The sequence below is a fragment of the Ochotona curzoniae genome, unplaced genomic scaffold (assembly GCF_017591425.1).
Source record: "Ochotona curzoniae isolate NIBS_2020 unplaced genomic scaffold, NIBS_Ocur_1.0 contig_2210, whole genome shotgun sequence".
NCBI classification, from domain to species: Eukaryota; Metazoa; Chordata; class Mammalia; order Lagomorpha; family Ochotonidae; genus Ochotona; species Ochotona curzoniae.
The window spans coordinates 38,075,513-38,094,274 of NW_024465369.1; the positions used below are offsets into that span (position 1 = coordinate 38,075,513).

General features: G+C 39.0%; 1 protein-coding gene across 2 annotated transcripts in view; it reads right to left on the bottom strand.

Annotated features, from left to right (window-relative positions):
• Positions 1-18,762, bottom strand: part of PDE11A (phosphodiesterase 11A) — a 387,926-nt gene that overhangs the window by 132,085 nt on the left and 237,079 nt on the right. The gene's annotated exons all lie outside the window — the stretch shown is intronic.

Consider the following 18,762-nt stretch of genomic DNA (forward strand, 5'->3'; position numbering starts at 1 on the left):
TGCAGACAAATAACAAACGAAGAAGTCTAGGATGTGCTAAATTGCCTTTCACTCATCTCCCTGAGAATGGCAGTTCAGCTCTGAATACTAAAGTAACATGTTTTATCTTGCTAAATGCAGCATTTCCCATACATAATTATACTAAGCCAGTCAGGTACCATCCTAATAAGCCAAGAGCTTTGGGAGATGGTGACCTCGGACGTGTACCAGTGCTGCCCCTGGGAGTTAGGACACAGGCTCGCGGGTTGGGCTGCAGGGCTCTTTCACTGCAGAGCCATGGGAACTGGGGCACTCTCATCAGGGCTCATTTGTAAAAGGGCATAATAGTGGTAACATACAGACGCATTACATGGTAATCTGTTCCAGAAAATCAGATGATCCACTGAAACACAAATGGGAGGCCTCTTTCTCTAAGTGTTGACTAGAAAAAATAATAACGCACTAATACATCTGCAACAACTTCCTAAAATTTAACTGAACAGTAAAACTCATAGGTACATATAAAAGTAATGCCAAGTTATAAATTGTTTGAAATATCATTTTCTGATAACTAATACAATTCGTTAAATTTTTATTAATAATACAGAAAACAGATTTTATGCATTCCATAGGTACACTTACAAGATGATGACCCCACTTTTCCTCATGCCTTTAATCTCCCTCAAGTCTTCTCTCTCACTCCCCTCTCTTCATTGGTTTTTGATAAGACATAATTTTAACCCACTCTATATGTATAGGCTTAATCATATCTTTGAACAAGTAAACAGGAGGAAGATTCCAGTTCCACTGGAATACATATTGGCTTAAGCAAGGACTAAACATGACAAACATATGAAATGAGCATTTCATTTCCATGCATTTTTATGTGTTCTAACTCAACTGCCACATATTTGTGCTTTTGAGACTGGCTTATTTCACTTCACTAAATGGTTTCCAATTATACCCAGTGGTTCAAAAGACAGGGTTTCATTCTTTCTCATGCTTGAGGAGCATTTTATAGTGTATATACATTACATTTTCTTTTTTGAGTCATCAGTAGAAAGGCAGCTGGGTTGATTCCATATTTCAGCTATTGTGAATTGAGCTATAATAATTTAATGATCATAACTAACACAGTTCTGAAAAAATTCTTCAAATTCAGCAACATCTTTTCTTCTTTTTGTAAACATTTTTATCATTGATTCCACTTCCTCACTTCTTTTCCATAGTTTTCTCAACTTTTTATTTTTTGGAAGGAGACTCACAAAAATATTATCTAAAGAGATAAGTACATTCTTTAAGGGTTGGTTGCCAAGAATAAAGAGATTTTTCTACCAGGAAAATGGGGATATTTTGTGGGTTGAGCATGAACTTCATACAGTTCTTATGAACACTTAATGCAGTAATACATGTTGAATAACTGGCGTAAAAGTAATTAACTTACATATATTGTATTAATAGTCAATTTAGGGCCCAGTGTGGTGGCCTACCAGCTAGTTTTCACATTGCACATTCCAGGATCCCATACGGGCACAGGTTTTAATCCCAGCAGCCCTGTGTCCCATTCACCTCCCTGCTTGTGGCCTGGGAAAGCAGTCAAGGATGGCCCAAAGCCCTGGGATCCTGCACCCATGTGGGAGACCCGGAAGAGGTTCCGGGTTCCTGGCTTTGGATCAGTGCAGCTCCAGCAGTTGGGGCTGCTTTAGGAGTGAATCACTGGATGGAAGATCTTCCTTTCTGTCTCTCCTCCTCACTGTATATCTGCCTTTCCAATAAAAATAAATAAACCTTAAAAATTAATCAATTTAAATTTTACCATGTGAATATTTGGTATATTTTTATGTCATTATATTATTGCTCATCACTGGAAGGTATTTCCAGTTTAGATAAAACCAAAAATATTTGTCATTTTACTATTGTCTTGCTAAAAGTAAATAGCACTATTTTACAAATAAACTTTAAATGGATATCATCTCCTGAGAATTTCTTACTGTTTACAAATCCTGTTTTTTCAGATTCAATCTTCAAAATAAAATTTTAATGTCCTTAAAACAAAGTTAAAGAGTGATTTGGATGCTTAAAAGAACAGGGTTTATAGTGGGAGTTTGGATAACTGGTATCCAATCAGAGTTAGAAGGAAAAAGTTCCTGTGTTGTACAGCATAGTGTGAAGACCATCCTGTTGTGTATTTCTAAGCAAATGGAGCAGGGGCACTCCAGGGTTCCATTCATAAACTAGTTTCAAGATAGGGGAAATGTTGATTATACTGATTTGATCAGTACACGTTGTATACAACTACTGAAATATCACATTGTGGCCCATAATTTCCTATAACTTTTGTTAATTAAAAAAATCAAAATAACAAAATCTACCCAAACCACGTACCTGTTTTTTTTTTAAAAAAATCTCTGCTACCAGGTAAAACCTAAACAGACTTCCAATATGAGAGTCACCTTCTATATGCCACTCTGCTTCTTCTTGTTTAATCCTACTTTTCCCATTACCTTTACTATTTTTTAAAAGCTATCAACTCCACTAAGTTAAAACTATTTAAATCAATGATAAAAAGCTATCAACTCCACTAAGTTAAAACTACTTAAATCAATGATGCAGACAGGTACTATAGATTAAGACCTTTGCTCATTCAAAGTTAGATTCTTTCATTTTTATTGAGCTGCCGGAGTTCTTCGTATTTTTGAAAGGCAGAGTTACAGAGAAAGAAAAGTAGAGACAGAGAGAGGCCTTTCAACTCTTGGCTTGCTCCGTGGATGGCCACAATGGTCCTAGGCTGGTCCAGGTCAAAGTCGGGAGACAGGAGCGTCTTCCAATTGTCTCCTGTGGGTGCAGGAGCCCAAGAACTTGGACCACAGTCTGCACAGAAGGTGGAGCACTGGGATTCAAACCAGCACCCACAGGATACCCGTGTTATAGCCAATAGCTTTATCAGCTATGCCACAATGCCCACCTCATCTTTTGCCTTTTAAAGTATCTTCTAACAAGAAAAGGTTTTAAAATTGATGATGTGTAATTTGTCCATTTTTAAAATTAGTATTTCTCCATATATCATTTCTAAGAAATTTCCCTATCTCCAAATTGTGAATACTTATCTTGTACCATGTTCTAAAAGACACATACTTTTCTTATAAGTTAAGATATATGACTTACCTGAAATTTAATCTGTATATTGTGTGAGATTAAGACTTATGAAAAAAAAATGCCTTGGTTATTTTTGACTTCCATACCTTGGAGCCAAAATCACTAAGCGTTCATCCTGAGTATTTAAGCCTGTCAGGTGCCTCATGTATTCAGTGTTTAGGAGTCTGTTCATTTGACAGCATTAATGGGAAGGGGATGTTTTGGTTTTGCTTTTTGAAAAGCATTCAATTACTTTAAAGACAGACCTGAGTTGTGGCAGGGAATAAAGTGAGATCTTCCATCAGCTAGTTCACTGTCCAAATGTCAGAATTGTATTAGACTAAAGCCAGTAGTCAGAAACATGATCCAATTATCCCAGGTGTGCAGCAGGACCCTAAATACACGAGCTACCTCCCAAGGTGTGCATTAGCAGGACACTAGAGTTGGGAACAGAGCTGGGACTTGGTTCCATGGTCTGTGATATGGGATGCAGGAATGCCAAGTGGTATCTTAACTGCTACACCAAACATCCATTTGTGGTTTTAGCTTTTCAACCTTATTCTACGGGTTCCTGTTTTCTTTTGTAGGACTCGGGTCAAGAGTGTGGCCTGGCTAAAGAAACTTCTGATCACTCATCTTATGTGGATGGGGAGAGATGCATCATCACCAAGTATTAAGATACAACATTACTCTTTAGGAAAAACATATTTTGGGAATATTGTAGGACTATCCCCTCCATAAATAGCAAGAAAAATGAATATACATGAGGATCAGACCCCTCAATACAAGAAGACCTTTGACTCCTGCTTAATAACACTCTTTCTTTTTTCACTTCCTCAACAGTTCTCCTGTTTTGGTCCTAAGAGATTTCCTGGGCCCAGTATGGTAGCCTAGTGGCTAGGGTCCTTGCCTTGCATGCGCTGGGATCCCATATGGACACTGGTGCTAATCCTGGCAGCCCTGCTTCTCATTCAGCTCCCTGCTTGTGGCCTGGGATAGCAGTCGAGGACAGCTCAAAGCTTTGGGATCCTGAACCCATGTGGGAGACCTGCAAGAGACTTGGGGTTCTTGGCTTCACATCAGCTTAGCTCCAGCCATTGCGGCAGCTTGGAGAGTGAATCACTGGATGGAGGATTTTCCTCTCTGTCTCTCCTCCTCTCTATATATCTGCCTTTCCAATAAAATAAATAAATATTCAAAAAGAAAAGATTTACTGAGATGATTCAGTATATTGTAAAGTGATGCTCCCTTATGCTTCAGTTTACCTTCAGGGTTTGCTTTATATGTCAGGAAACAAACATGAGACCCTAGTAATATTTGTACTACTTTCATGTACCAAGTTAGCCACTGTGCAATTCTCACCAGATACAAATAAGCAATAGTGATTTTGCTTTGTTCCCAACTTCTTGTTGAACAGACTGTGAGCAAAAGTGATTATTCACTAACTTTTTCTTTTTTTAGTTTTAAAGCAAGATTTATTTGAAGAGATGAGGGCAAGTGGCTCCTGCATTAGTGGCAGGAAGGGGCTCCAAGTCCACTAACTTTGACAAGTATCTACAATGCCATTGAGGTCACACAGCATGTCATCATTATTTATGGTCACAGCTCATGTCTCATTCACTCTACAGTCGACGATTTTTGGTTCTGCCCTCGCAATTCCACTGAAAAAGCTGATGTCACAATTTCATCTTTCTTTTTAAAAAAATCTCGTGGAAAATCTGTAATGCCCTTTATAACAGAATTGAACCTACTGAACCACTTACTGCTGCTGTGCTCTCTTCCTCACACTCCAGCCACCCTCTCATTTTGGTTTTGGTTCTTCAATAAACAAAGTTCTTTATACTGGAGCCTCCTTCACCCTCATCACCTGGCTGATATTGCCTTCTTCCAGCTTTGACAAGTCTTCTACTGGGCTTTCAGGACTCCATACTTGCTAAGGCTTGGGTGTGGTTTGTTCCCTCAAAGGTTCATGTGTTGCTAGTTAGGCCCCCGTGCAGGAGCTGTCAAAATGCTTTAAGAGGTGGGGGTCCAATAGATGGCAATTAGGGAATGGGGACAGGATCTTTGAAAGGAACTAATGCAAATCTTGGTAAACTGGAGCAGTTCCAGTGAGGATAGGTTGTTATAAAAGAATCTGGTACATCCCCTGAGTCTTCTTTCTACACTTGACACCAGTCCTTTCTGCATGCTCTCCCATCATCATGAGGCTACCTCTACATCGCGATACAGGCAGCAAGTCCCCAACACAACCAAGATGCCTACTCCATGCTGTTCAACTACGTGCAGTATGATTCCTTTTCTTGATACAGTTCCCAGTCTCAGATACATTATTTTGTAATAACAACAATTCTGATTTTCATTCTATTTTTCTGGTTGTTCCTCCTCTGTTTTCTTTATTGGCCCCTATCTTCTTCACACTAAATGTAGAAGTTTCCATGTTCAGTCTTTCAGTGATGTCATTATATCCTGTGGCTTTATATACCATCCCTACGTTGACAGCTTCTAAATCTAGTGATAATCTTTTATTGGTCTTCAAATTTATATATCCAACTGCCTATGTTACTAATTGTCACTTGGCTGAATTTTGGTATTTCATATTTAACATGTTTATAAACACATGTGTTTTTTTTCCATTTGTGGTAAGAATACTGCTCTTAAAACCAGCCCTACAACATGTCCATGTCTGAATTCTTGGAATCTAGGAGTATGTAATATTACACATCACGAATCAGCTAGAAGTAACTAAAGCTAAGATGGAATAATGTTGGAGATGGGATGATCTGAGGCAATTTCACAAGTAAGAAGGAGGCAGGTGGGTCAGAATCAGTGATACATACAGGGGGAATCAAGAGCGATCCTGACAACCTCTTAACAGGAGGTCATATACACAGAGCAGGGGGGACCCTAGAGTGGAGCAGGGGGACAGGAGGAGGCTTGTATCCCAACCCTGGAGACTCCCGGATCCTCACTAAGGACTATCAATACAGGCACCAAGGACTACATCCCAACTGCCAAAGAGACCATGGGGAATTGGAGTGCCTTCGGAAGCCGAGAACTCTGAGGTCATCCACCCCATTTGGATCTACCACATGGGTGAAAAAAGCCCGAGGGCCCGGCAGCATGGCCTAGCGGCTAAAGTCCTTGCCTTGATGCGCCAGGATCCCATATGGGCACCGGTTCTAATCCCAGCAGCTCCGCTTCCCATCCAGCTCCCTGTTTGTGGCCTGTGAGAGCAGTAGAGGACGACCAAGCAGTAGAGGACGGGACCCTGCACCCGTGTGGGAGACCCGGAAGAAGCTCCTGGATCCTGGCTTCGGATCAGCATAGCATTGGCCATTACACTCACTTAGGGAGTGAATCATCGGATGGAAGATCTTCTGTCTCTCTTCCTCTCTGTATATCTGACTTTCTAATAAATAAATAAATCTTTTTTTAAAAAAAGAAAGAAGCCCGAATCCTTCCTTGCAGGATCTAAGGTCATCGGAACAACAGCCAGGAACCCTGAGCAGTCCACAGAAACAGAACAGTAAACTTCCTTCTGGACTAGGGAGAGGAGCTTTCTCTGGTCCTTACTTAGTTCCAACTTTGGGTCCCCACCCTCTCTTGCAATGACCATCAGGGTTGCTCTGGAGCGCCCCCAAACACACACACACACACACACACACACACACACACACACACGGAGAGACAGAGAACAACAAGGAAAGCTTAGAACCAGACAGGAAACGGTCAGCGTGGACTCACACATACCTTACTAGGTAGGACACAAAGATTAGTTACTCCTCACTAAGGTATTAAAGATTTCTCTGCATACCCCTCCTAAAACTGTTCTGCACCTCAACTGTTGACATATGCCTTGTTAGAGTTATAAGCCAGTTTAGACTATCCTAAAATCTGCCATGTTCAGCAAAATTATGCTTCAACACTATAAACTGCTAAATACAAAAATGAAAATAGACACGAGACAGCTGAATAGTACCCTACAGACATTTTAAGGTGTATAGCAGCCAGTTCTGTATATAAACTAAAATTGACATGTCAATAAATTAGTCACAGGATGTGGTTAAGAACTTGCATTTTTTAAAAACATATTGGTTACTCAATACCATGTCAATTCATTCCAAAATGTTGTAAATTGTCGTTGATGTTATGTTATGGCTTCAAATTGATCAGGATGATATTCTGCCAGCTCTGCCTTCAGACCAGAGATGGTCTCCCCAAGAAACCATTGAATTTACCTGGAGAATAAGATGCTGGACTCTTTGCTTGGTATACGCTTGCAATGAAAGAATTTTGACTGAATTTGAAATGTTGTACAGCAACAAGGTGGAGGAATCCACCATGCGGGGAGGGCATGGGAAGGGGTTGCGGAAATCTCAGAGCCTATGAAACTGTCACATAAAGCAATGTAATTAATATATATTTTTTTAAAAAAAAAGAATCAGTGCTACAACACCAGAAACAGCCATCCAGTTATTGCTAACTTGGAACAGCCAAGGACTGCAGGTGTGCTCTTGATGCCAGAAAAAGCCAGGAAATAAATCATTCATTAGAACCTACAGAAGAACAAAGCCTTGCCCACACTTGATTTCAGCCTATTTCAGATTTTGACCCTACTGACTTGTGAATAATAATTATGCATTATTCCAACCAATTAAAATGGGGGTCATTTGTTACAACAGCAAAAGGAAAATGACAGATAATCCAAGCCCATTTCTCTACCGGCCTTCTCCAACTCTATGCAATCAGCTGTTTAAACTAGAAATCTGAGGATTAATCTTGCTGTTTCTCCCTCATTAGCTCATGTCGAATCCATGAAGGACACATCATTTCCATTTGCATTTCTTAACTCTTTTTCACCATCATGGTTGCTCGACAGGTTGAGCCCACCACTGCCTTCACCAGATCTTCTGCAATGATTCTTCTATTTTTACCTCAGCCCCTACAATTCTTCAGCATATGTCAGCCAAAGTTAAATTGCGTGAATTTTCTCTTTGATAGAAAGCATCTAGCTCTATTATACATTTTTTGGATAATAGTGTCTGTAATCAGATAAAACAGCTTTAATTTAATGCTTCATACTAGTTCTAAAGAAAAACATTTGTAAAATGTAATCATGTATACTCATATTCTGTCTGTATGAGAAACTTTGTTAGGCTGCAAGAGTTTAGCCGTAACATACACACTAGTGAATTTCCTTGACAGCTAAGTAAAATTTGTATAAAGCTTACATACAAAAGTAAATAGTTGACTCACAGAACTCTTGATGAACATTAAGCTTTCACAAGAAAATTTCTATCCCAGATAGATTTATCTTTTGTGTTGGTATTAACTTAGAAAATATTTCAAAGTTATAATGAGTGATTCAGTTTTGTGGTGAGCATTGGTTTTAAAGTATTTATTGTTTCTAAAATAAATCTCTATTTGTAAGGCACTACAAACTCCAGTTAAATTTTAGATTGAACTTTGTCCTAGCCAAACACAACACAACAAAACAGCAAGGTAAAGCAATTATCAGACTCCTGAAAACCAGAGAAAAATGTCATGCTTTTGTATCAAGTATGCACAGCAGAAAAAAACAATTAAATGTATTTCCACAAAGAAAAGCAATGAGCAGAGCTATGAAACAGAACCCCTACCCAAGCTTTGCCTTTGGCCACATGCAGTTCAAGAGCATAGCCAGATGTTGTCTTGCAACCCCAGGAACTAGACTGTAGCTGAGGGCAGATCTTTCAAACAAATCATTTTGAATGCTAATTTGTTATGGATCTGATTGGCCATTTGCTTCTGAAATGAGAAATGGACTTCTAGAGGAACTGGCAAAGAGGAACACAAGTGTAAAGAATTCTTTGAGGACCCAGAATGGCTGACTCAAACAGAAAAGTGCTGCATGGGTATTGACAGACACACTTAAGGCCCTGGTTGCAAAGTAGCACTTGGTGACACTCAGAAACTAGGCTGACATCAGATTGAAGCTAAAACGATCCAAAGTAAAATTCCAAATAATTTATGTTGATGAGTTGCGAAGAAATAAAGAAACTGCTGTCCTCTAATCCAAAGAAAAATTAACAAAATGGAAGGAACAAAAACCAATGAACTTTGAATGATCTGACTAAAGTGCCTTTTGGCTGCGTGAATAACCATTCTCCAGGATTTTTTTTTTCAGATGACAACAAAATACAAAAATATGATGACTGAACAGTTGATTCTGAAACTGAGAGATCATCAGTTTCTTTTGTAAAATATTTAAGAATCTGTCTGCTGTATAATGGAATGGGATGTTCTGAAAGATACTTCAGATTAACCATGTTTTCTGTGTAATCAAGTGCAAAGATATATATATTTTTTAATTTAAGGAGGTCTCTAACATTTTTATTTTAAAGTAGAGCTAAAAGATTATCTGCAGAATTTTGAGTAATAAACAGTTAACTGTCTGGCTGACTTTAGGATGTTTCTTTAAAGCCGCTGTGTCAAAGGAAGAAAGGTCACACTCTACGTATCAGCACACAGTGTAAAGACATTTACTTTCTGCCAGACCTTTTGATAGACATTTTGGGCTTCTTCTCTTGATCCTTGCAAATGAGTATTTGGTGGGAATCTAGCTTGCCATCAATTGTGGGAAGCACTGTGTTGAAAATAACTGTTCAAGTTTAAAGAAATGCTCAGCACCAAGTCCTTCTGTGGTCCCTGGATGCTACTTGACACACTGGTATCCAGCACCGGAATGATGGTTTGAATTCCAGCTACTCTGCTTCTGGGGCAGGAGCATAGTGAAAGCTGACTGCTGTCATCCTTGTGGGAAATTTTGATGGCTTTCCCAGCTCCTTGGCTCAGCCTGCCCTAGACCTGGCTGTTGCAGCCATTTGGGTAGTCAACCAGCTCACGCAAGATTGCTTTCTCTTCCACACCCTCTTTTCCATTCACTTTCACCTTTTTCCCTCTCCCTCTGCCACTCTGCCTTTCAAATACAGAAAACAAATGTTAATTTAAAAAGTTCTGTGATTGATGTTATGTGTTCAACAGATATTGAGAAGGAGAGTGGTGGCATGTGCACAATGTGTTTGCAATCAATGGAAACTGAAAATAGAAGATAGAAGCTTCTGGACTAAATTTCTCTAGCCCAGGACTATGCTGATGAAAAAGATGTAAAAGATGCACTTTGAGAAAATTATGGATCATTTAAATTTAAATGATTAGAGAGGTACCTAAATCACACATTTATTGTTGATTTCCAATTTTACTTTATTAGATTTATATTGGAAATAAACCTAAGAATTTTGTGGCCAGCCTCTGGGTCCTCTGTGGCAATAAGAAGGAGTGTCTAGGTCAGGTGAGAAGCTGAAAATTCTTCACTTCACAAATAGGGAAAAGTAGTAGAGGGTACAAGAAACTGCAATTATAAGAAAGTGCCAATTTCTTACTAGGTACATCATTTTGGGCACTTAAGAGAATAGTATTGTTATTGAAAAAATGGTTGAAAAATGTTACTGTGACAAGAAAAAAAATTAAAAGCAACTACCAAAATGTGTTAAAGAATATACAAGTAAAAGGAGCTTTTCAACTGGTGGATAAAATCTGCCTTGACCACAAAGTCCTCTTCCCTACAGGAAACTCAGACTACAAGCTCAATGTGAGATCTTTCGATCTTGGCTGCATTACATTTTACTTCAGTTTCCTGACAGAATGGACATGATAGTGTTGTGTTCTGCACCACTGAAAGGTATGTAGTTAATATCTCTAACAGTTTGTGAGAGCCCTTAATTTAGGACGAAAGATGCATTTACCATTTCACTCACCCAATCTAAATATTCAACTAAATCATTCGATGTCATTACCCAAATCAGATTTTTAATATTAATGACCATTTTCCAAATCTCAATCCAATTTTGAAAACAAACCCCTTATAATGTATTCATCATTGTAAATGCTACCATTAATTGGTGCATAATGACCCTACTGACATTCATCTGGCAGGTGTCCAAACAATTTTTCAGCCTTTACCCATGCGTTGCTAAATATTGGTATCATGTGCACTTGCCAGAGGAAAACAACTCCACAACTACATCCAAATTATTGTGTGCAGCAGTCTAAGAAGCCCTTGCATGCTTTGATACTTCTATTAGAGATGGAGTCTATGTGTCTTCTATGACTGACCAATTAACACATGGGTGGGCTGCTCTGCCAGTTAGGCTGAGTCTAGAGCATGAGAGATGAGAAGCCTCTATTTCCTTGTTCTTTAAAAATTCTTTCTTGTAACCAGGAATCACTGTGTATGAGGTTCATTTACCTCATGAGAAGACTGAGGGTTAAAACACTGATGGAACGTGACAGACCAAAGAGCACCAGCAAGCCATTCCTGCAAATGAATGAGTGGAGACACCAGCCTGAAGCAGGTTCTCCAGACCCAATGAACAAATCGCCTACCCTAGACCTGGAATTCATGGCCCATGAGATCATGACCAAACAACATCATGTAGCGTTTTAAGCCACAAAATTCCAAATGGTGAAGGGTAAAATCAAAATAAAACAAAACAAGAGACCACCAACTTGCAACTGAAATGTGACACCTTTAACTCTCACAGATTTTTCTAAATAAATATTAACTGAACCTTCCTGTCTTGCAGAATCTCTATTTCTGATCCAGCTTCCAGGTAATGTGCACCAGCAGTGAGGACTCAAAAATCTGAGTCCCCGCCACTCATGTGGAAAACCTAGGTTGAGCTCCCGACTCCTGAATTCTAACCAGCAGATGGGAGCCCACTCTTTATCTCTTCCTCTAAGTAAAGTAATTTTAACAAATGGAAACTACTATGAAGGTAGTTTCTCTGAATATCAGTTGAAAGCCCTTTCACTTGGGACAACCACCTGACTTAGATTCTGTTTAAAAATCATGTGAGTCAAGTATATGCTATGATATTTTTCTGACATAGACCCAGATTTCATCCCTTGAATTGTTATGGGCTTGTAGTATAATATTGTCATTTCTATAACCACAGGGGTCAGTAGTAGTATTTGATTTTGTTTATGTAGGTTAATTGTTTTATCACTTATCTACAGTAATTCTGAAGACAAATTATTTCCTTTCACTTTAAAAAAATACTATTTTTAAAATTTGTCATTGCTTAGCATGCTCACAGAGGTAAACAGTTTAGACTGCCCTTAGGGTATAGGAGTTTTGTCATTGGATAGCCTGGAATCCATAATCTTGGCTCTACCATTACTGTACCCTTGGCCTAATGAGTTAATCGAGGTCTTAGTTTCCTCATCAGTAGGCGATAAGAAATAACTGTATTTTTAAATCACATTTTGCGCCATAACAAGTTTTGGGACTATTTATCTGCAAGGGATTAAGAAAGTAGACTCCTGCTAAACACCCAGGACTACTGCATGATGAGCTCAATAGGTTATGTTAGCATTGTGTTTAAATCAGAGCACTGAGTACAGTGTATGAATTCTAGAATGTGAGTGGTAGTTTCTGTGAGATTATGATATTTGCTTATTAAATATTACTTATTTTAATACATACAGATAAAACATAAGAAATTTTAAATGGAATTAAAAAGTAAATTTATTTTGGTGTAAAAAGTTTTGAAATCTGTGCATAATTTTTTCATAATGCATATTTTCCATAAAATTTATAAATTTAAAATTGAGATGAAGTAATATGGAGTTCCCATATGCTCCTCATCCCACTTTGCTAACATCTCATATTAATATAGTTATCATAATTAATGAACTAAACTCAATTTCTCCTAATTTTTAAATACAAACATTGAATTTCCATCCTATTTCTCCTAGCCTTTAATATTTGATATTCTGCGTTCAGTTGCATCTGTATTTTAAATTTTACCTCCCACACATAAGGGAGATAAGTGGTATTTGTCTTTCCATATCTGGTATATTTCATTCAACATGATAACTTCAAGTTTCATTCATTTTGCTGCAAACAATGGGATTTATTTCTTTTCTATTTCTGATTAGTATTCCATTGTATAATAATTGTTATAATATATCTATATCTATAGCCCTCTCATTCTTAATCCATTCATCTGATGACACTTGGATTGATTCCAGATTTTGGCTATATCTCTCTGACACCATGAGTTCATACCTTTTGGGTATACACCTAGTTCAGGGATTTACAGATCTCATGGCAGTTTTACTTCTAGTATCTTTTTTTTTTTTTTTTAAAGAAATGTCCACATTGATTTCCATAGTGGCTACATAAATTTACATTCCCATCAACAGCAAATAAGAGTTCTTTTTTCTCCATATGCTCACCAATATTTGTTACCCCTGTCTTTTTAACAAGGATTCTCAATAGAGGTGACACGATATTCATGAACTTTCAAAAGACCCTAAATTCACATAGATTTCAAGATTTTTTTTTTGCTAGAAAATAAAGTTATCTTCTAACTCTCCCCTTTCAGGAACTTTTTGAAGCACATTATGTAGTAAATTATCATTAAATACTGCTGCTTTGACTGAATACATTGAATACCTAAAGAAAAAAATTGCTGTTAGTTAAGGATAATGATTAGCTTATTTTTTTAACATCATTTTCAGGAAGTGCTTAGTTATTAATTTGAAAGATCTCAACTTAATTTAGATGAAAGAAATACCCTAGTTCTTCTGAAATGGCTGCATGTGGTATTGATTCCAATTCTCCCAAGTTTTTAGTTGCCTCTCACTAACACCTGAATTAAAAACAGTTGTATGGCACCCAGTACGATGGCTCAGTGGCTATATCCTAGCATTTTATGTGCCAAGACCCCATATGGGTACTTGTTTGTGTCCTGGCCTCTCCATATCCCATGCAGCTCCCTGCTTGTGGCCTGGGAAAGCAGCAGAGGATGATCCAAAGCCTTTGGGATCTTGCACCTATGTGGGAAGTCTGGAAGAAGTTCCTGGCTCTGGGCTTTGGATCACTCAACTCCAGCTGTTGTGGTCACTTGGAGAGTAAACCAGTGGATGGAAGATCTTTCTGTCCCCTGTTCTCTCTGTAAATCTCTTTCCAATAAAAATAAAATAACTTTTTTTTTAAAGCTGTATGATTAATTCTTAGTGTGATTCAATCTGACTCCATATAGATGTACACTGGACTATAATTTGTAACTGTTTTAAAATAAATGTTCTATTCCCACAGCTGAATTACTCCTCACATTCTGTTTGGAAATGAAGTTGTTTTTTTTAATCATGTAGGATATTAAATATATTAATGTCTCACAAATTCTTTTCTAATGAACTCCTTGCTTGCTTGCTTTTCTTGTTTGTTATTAACAACAGAGGAGAACATAGCATTCTTTGAACCAACTGAGCAATGTGGTTTGATTATTCTTGTTTCCAAAACAACAATGATATGTGACAGGCCTTTCAGACCTATAATTTGTATATAGCCATGCATTGGTTAATGATGGGGATGTTTTGTGAAATACATTGTTAGACAAACTTGCCATTGTGTGAACATCAGCATAAACTTACATGATCTTAGATAGCTATGGCATCACTAGGTGATATAATCATGGGGAATTGTACATTTGGCCCATCACTGACCAAAATGCTGCACTGATTTAAGACTATGTGTGCAGCTGTTAGCAGTCTGACTTATTTTTTGCTGTATTTCTGAGAGGCCCATTTATTGAATATTTATGTGAATTTATTTCATCATGCTTGGAACAGAGAGACTGGCAGCAATTCAGAACTGTTGAACTATCAAAACTGCTTGAGCAGGACCCTCGGAGCATGCCCCACATCAGGCACCTGGGATGGGTGGGAGGCTGGGTGGGGCTTCTCCCTTTGTTTCTTCCCTTACCCCAAATAACAGGGAAAAAATGATATTAGTGTGGAAACAATGGTCTGACCCACTTTCCTGTAACCTTGACCCTTTGTGCCCTAATTAACTATGGTAAGATTATAAAAATTAAAAAATACATTAAAAAAACCCCTCTACTCCCATGATATTTACATAATCAACAAGGCTACATGCTTTATCACTTGGGAGAGATACACCGTTTATTTTCATTGGTTATGGAGGCACAGTGGGATTTATTTTTGCAACAGTGTGACTTTGCTAGAACTTCCTAATGGAATGAAAGGAGTAGAAAGGAGAAGGCCTTGCTTTAACCACTGACTGACTATAGTCACCATGTTACTCATTTCCACCGGGGAAAATGGGTGTCCAAAGGTACACAAAAAGGCATAATTTCCAGCCTGTCTGGGCCAAAATGAGGGTTAAGGAGGTCAGATTGGGTTTGAGGAAACCAGTTAGAGAAAAACATCAATGTAGTTTTGGGTGTCTCGTAGTCACAAATCAGACATTCAATTAAAAAATATATACTAAGGGGCTGCTAGTTTTCCATACAGGCATTGGTTTGCATCCCAGCTGCTCTAATTCTGATCCAGATTTCTGCTAATAGCCTGGAAAAAGCATTAGAATATGGCCCAAGTGTTTAGGCCCCTGCCACTTACATGAGAGACCTAAATAAAAGCCCTGACTCCTGGCTTTGGCCTGGCCCAGCCTGTTTGATGTGTCCATCTGGGCAATGAACAGTGGATGGAAGATCAATCTGTCTTTCTCCCCATAACAGACCTTTACAAGAAATATTTGCTGAGGATTTATTTTGTGCCAAGCACTTAACATAAATGAACACATGGTTTCTCTCTTAATGGAACTTCTATTTCAGCAGCAGAGTTAGACATTAAGTATTCAAACATACAAAATATTTGCTACAGAATCAAGAAGTAAAATACTGAAAAAGACAATAGTGTTGGTGAGAAGAGGGTGAAAAGGAGCAAGGAAACTTGACAATGGATGACTTCTCTAAGGAGGTGGTACTTAAAGCTGTCACCTGAAAAGAAAAGAAAAGAAAAGAAAAGAAAAGAAAAGAGAACTAGCTAGTGCAATGGGCAAAAGCAGAGCATTTGAAAAAGAAGGAGAAGCAGCCTTGACATGGGAAAATAACAATATGAGTGAGGCATGGTGCCCGGAGATTCACTGCGAGGGTTGTGGTGGTATCAGGTCAGCTTGGGGCCTGGAAGCTCACAGAAGTCAATGTTGCGACCATTTGGGGCATGAACCAGTGGATGGAAGATCTCCCTCCCTTTGCCTCTCTTTCTTAATGTTGCTCTGACCTGAGACAGGTCTGTCCAATGGAGCCCCGTGAATTTGCTGAACTAAGGAATCTTGCTGCTGTTTTTGTTTTGAAGAGATAATAGCAGCCTGCTGTCAACTACAGAGGCCCATACCAGATGGATTTTTTTTTCTTTGGGCCAATTTTATTCCTTGGCAATCTTGTTCCCTTAGGCCAATCTCATTTCTTGGTGGTTCTCACCCTGAAGCCCCATAAACAAATGCCTGTCATCCAGTTGGCTATATTTTCTGGTTCTTCTTTTGGCCTCAATTCCATTTCATTACATATGAATGAATCAATCATATGGGGGTAGTTGCATGCGAGGTTAAGAAAAAGATTTGGGCCTGGCGGCATGGCCTAGCAGCTAAAGTCCTCGCCTTGAAAGCGCCAGGATCCCATATGGGTGCCGGTTCTAATCCCGGCAGCTCCACTTCCCATCCAGCTCCCTGTGTGTGGCCTGGCAAAGCAGTGAAGGACAGCCCAAAGCTTTGGGAACCTGCACCCGTGTGGGATACCTGGAAGAAGTTCCTGGATCCTGGCTTCGGATCGGCATAGCATCGGCCGTTGTGCTCACTTGGGGAGTCAATCATCGGACGGAAGATCTTCCTCTCTGTCTCTCCTCCTCTCTGTATATCTGACTTTCCAATAAACAAATAAATCTTTAAAAAAAAAAAAAGAAATAGATTTGATGGGACAAAATCTGAAGTTTCTTGGCATGGGAGAGCTGTTCTGTGTGGGACACACTTTTTGAAACAGATGCATTAAAATCAGCAAATTCAAAAATATATTAATGCCCAATACTTGATGGCATTTGGTGACGGGGAAAAGACCAAAAGTAAGTATTTCTGTCATCTCCACTCTGGGGCCATCTCCTATATGATGTCCTGGTTGCTTGGTGCTCACTTCCTTTGGAAGAACAGGTGTTCTGGTTATAAAATGTTCTCTTTAGCTGCCAAAGAGTTAATCAGCACATTTGGTTTTCACACTTCATGAATGAAGAAGGAAATGGAGGGGTTTCACTTTACTTTCCTCACAACCCCCTTTTGTGCATGTGCCTTTGGAAATGCCTTATTGGATTCCTACAGCCAGGCTTATCAGCTTTCCACTGGGCAGAAAAGTAAAGATAATCCCAAGCTGTCTTACTCGTAAAGTAAATGAAAAATTATGGGTCTTTCTACCCCTCAAAAATCTGGGCTGCTAAGGATTTTGCATCATCAAATGTATTAAAGCAGTTAGTGAGGGACATGTGAAACAAAAATCATGTAGTCCGTGGAGATTTTAGGTCATTTTAGGGCTACTATTAACTAATTTACCATTACAATTTTAGCTACATTGTCTTTTTTTTTAAAATAACATTGCATTATGTGATACAGTTTTATAGGTACTACACTGTCTTTCAAAACACACGACTATGGGTTTTACAGTCTCAGTGAAAGCAAATGCTGGCACAGAGATACTCAGAGTGGGTACATGGTTAAAGTCTACCTGATACTCAGATGATTGTCACATAAGAAGCTGCCTATAACCTAGCAACCCAAATGCTGGCCCTGGGCCTGAAAAGGCTGCCCTCTGCTTGTCTCTAGTTATAGCACATCCCTTAAGAGCTGGGACAGGAGAGCTGTCCATAGATCCCCAGAGACACATCACTCATCTTAGGTTCCACGTGTCTGGGATCACTCAGACTAAATTCCACGAACCATCAAATGCCCTAAAACCTCCTCTCCGGGTTTCTTCTATACATTGGCCTCCCCTGGGCCCACTTTTAGGTGGAGGCTGCTCGTGGACTAGGGACAGGGTTTTGTAATATGCAGGCATCCAGGTTTCCACATATGTAAAAATCCAGCTTGGTCCAGAGTGAGGACTGCAGGGGAGGGAGGCCAGTAACCTCAATAATTTTTGAAGGGTTTTTGGGCTTGGATATAGCTGGCTGAATCTGAGTGTGACGCATCATCTTTGGAAAGCAGCATCTCTTTGCTGTATACCCAAATAAAAGCACTAACATGATATTGAGCATTGCCCATATAGTGAATGCAGGCTTTACTCGGCTGACTTTAAGCCTGGATTACTCAAGCCCATGTTTTGCAAGTGAAGCCAATAGGCCGAAGCAAGGCTCTTTTACTACCCAAGGTTCTAACTGTTCAATAATTGACCTGTGTCAACTAATTCAGCCTCAGCATCTGATTCAAACAGGATTGAATTAAGGATTAAACTGCTAGGGTGCACCACAGAATCTCATTTACGCATGCAATTTGTGCTGTGAATCAAAAGCATTAGACTGGAAAGAAACACTTTCCTTTTCTGATACATTAATAATTTTCAGTGAAGTAAACAGGGAGGAGAAGGACAATACATTTCCAATGGTATTTTATTTAGGTTGGGCATTGAATCAATGGGTTTGTCTTTATTATTTGTTCCTCAATCATGGCCACTGTATGCAGTCTTACAAACCAGAAGCCTGTCCCTTGGTGCATGTAGAAAATAGGCCCCAGGACCAGGAATCTCAGGGGTAAATGCAGAC